This window comes from Salvelinus fontinalis, chromosome 22, assembly GCF_029448725.1.
Source record: "Salvelinus fontinalis isolate EN_2023a chromosome 22, ASM2944872v1, whole genome shotgun sequence".
Lineage (NCBI taxonomy): Eukaryota > Metazoa > Chordata > Actinopteri > Salmoniformes > Salmonidae > Salvelinus > Salvelinus fontinalis.
The window spans coordinates 36,550,859-36,551,110 of NC_074686.1; positions in this window are offsets into that span (position 1 = coordinate 36,550,859).

A 252-nucleotide genomic window follows, 5' to 3' on the forward strand; every position below is an offset into this window, starting at 1 on the left:
ACACATAATATGTGCCCATTACAATCTATGCAAGAATCGGAATGCATGAAAACAATTGGAAAGTGCTTGGGGAATTTTGTCCGGGTTAGAAATGTCCCAAAAATTAATTGTCCGCAAAAGTAAAAAGGACTATTTTTATGTGAATGAATGAGGAGGCGGAACACACCTCAATTCAAACTGTTAGAAAATCATTTGAAATTTAAGTTGAAATAGCTTATAAATAAAAACAGGCTAACTTCCTTGGTTTGAGGG